Genomic DNA, 2,365 nt, shown 5'->3' on the forward strand with positions numbered 1-2,365 from the left:
TAAATTATTGAATATATAAAAACATAGGTTTTTAATTCAAGGAAATAAAATTTAAAACAAGATGAATATTTTATTTTGGGGTGAAATGACAATGCATTGACTGGGATTAAGGTTCTGTGAATGGAAGTAGCAGGGTCCTGGTCATTTTCCTCAGGGACCTTATAGTCCCATTGAATAAAAGGATCTGTATAAGGTCTAGTAACAGTTTGAGAAAGTAATTCAAATGACAATAAAAAAGCTGTTCTAAGACAATGAATTGTACCTGTAGACTGGGTAGGTGTGGCAGTAAAGTGGGGATTCAGAGTAGAGAGCTGTTCCTGGAACGGCAGCAGTGGGTGGATACAGGACAAGATGCAAAGGGGAGATACATTTCAATTAAAAACATTTATTGTGTAGCTGCCATAGGCCAAGCACTCTGTTAGGTCCTGGGCATTCAACAGTGAGATTTAGCTCATGGAAAAATTCAGAATTTAAATTAGTGGTTCTGAAACTTTCAAAGACTTAAAATTCATTGGGGATACCTGTGACAATGCAGGTTCCCACAACCTATCCAAAGAGAAGTCTATATAGAATGGGACTTTAGAAACTGCATTTTGATGATCCCTTAAGATGACTGGGTACCAGTTGTCTGGGGACTATGTTTTGGGAAACACTGATATAGGGCAGTACTCAAGGCATGATCTCCAGACCAAAAGCAAACTGAGAATTTGTTAGAAATGCAAATTCTTACGATTCACCTTAGACCTACTGAATCAGAATCTATGAGATGGGCCCAGCAATTTGTGATCTGATATTTACTGAAGTATGGTAAACAGGTCTAAGTGCTGTAGTAGGACTGGAGATAAATTCTGCCTCCTAAGTCCTCTAGGCACATCAGTGAATAATGTTTATCCCTTGAATACATGTTTGTATTATTCAGTTCAATCCAAAAGCACAGTGTGGTGTCAAAAATCCAAGTCTGCATGAGATTAAAATATAGAAAACTGGCCTAGATTAAAAAAAAATAAGCTTAACTGGAAAGAACTTCATAATACCAAGTATGTGTTCATCTGCTAGTAAATAACAGATCAGATGTCAATTAAAGTGAAGAAGAGCTCAGCCAGCAAGGACAGTCTTTTTTTTTTTTCAGCTCCTTCCACGTTTGTACTTTTCCCTATGTTGATAAATTTTTTTCTCTCACCCCTACTGTCAGAGGGACAGTGTGATAGGGGGCAAGCACGGGACTTGAGAGAGAATGCTTGAAGTACATGGCCTTTACTAGCTGCCACCCTTTGCAACTAATCTAATTTTTCTCCACCCCAGTTTTTCTCTTTAATGTATAAATAATGTGTGCCTTATCTACCTCGCAGGGTGGTTGTAAAGATGATAATAGAAATAGCTAACATTTACTGAGGGCTTACTCTGTGCCAGATACTGTGCTAAGTGCTTTACATGAATTATCTCTTTTAATCTTCCCAAGAACCCTATTATCACTGCTGTACAAATGAGGAAATTGAGGCTTGGCAAGATTAAGCAAGTTGCCTGAGGTCACACAGCTGGAAAGTGGTAGAGCCGGGATTTGAATTTAGGTTGTGGCTCCGAGCTCAAGCATATAACAGCCATGCTGGACTATAAAGTTCCAAATGAGATAGCATATATAAACTGTAAAGTGTAGTTCACATAGTGGAAAAAGAAAATGTCCATGTATTTTACTCTGTTTATTCATAGTATCATCCCAAACATTGTGCACGTAATAGGATTTCAATAAAAACAAGTTGATAGATGACAATTCTGTGTTCTTTAACTTTTTTTTCCTAACCAGAAGGTCTTACCTGATCACATTCTCAATGTTATGTAACGGGTTATAATTGGGAATGAAACCGAGAAGCTTAGAACAGTAACATAGGTATGGAGGATATTCTCTGAAGTTTCTGCCCAGCTATTGGCTTTACCATCTTCAATACATGTGTGGGGTAGATTGGGACATATGTGGTACGGTTCTGTCTCCTTAACATAATTAGAACTCTGTGGGTTAATCTTTCACATCTAGGCTTTTATACCTATTGAATAATCATCAGTAAATCTGTTAAGCAACACTGATTGTTTTCTTATACAAAGAACTGTGCTAAGCCCCATGGGATATGAAAAGTTTATGTCTCGGAACTATGGAAATATCCTTCTATTGGGAAGATGAGGTAGAGGATAAGGCATGCAAAATGGAAACAGTTACGAAAAGCACTGAAAATAATTCTAGAAAAGAATCTATTTAGTAGAAGCTTAACAAATGTTCATTGAATGAATAAATAGACGGACAGCTAAGAATTAGACTTAAACTCTTATTACAGTTTTTATTGTTATTGGTATGATTTAGAAGGAGTTACTTCCT

This window comes from Neovison vison, chromosome 3 (assembly GCF_020171115.1).
Source record: "Neovison vison isolate M4711 chromosome 3, ASM_NN_V1, whole genome shotgun sequence".
Taxonomy (NCBI): Eukaryota; Metazoa; Chordata; class Mammalia; order Carnivora; family Mustelidae; genus Neogale; species Neogale vison.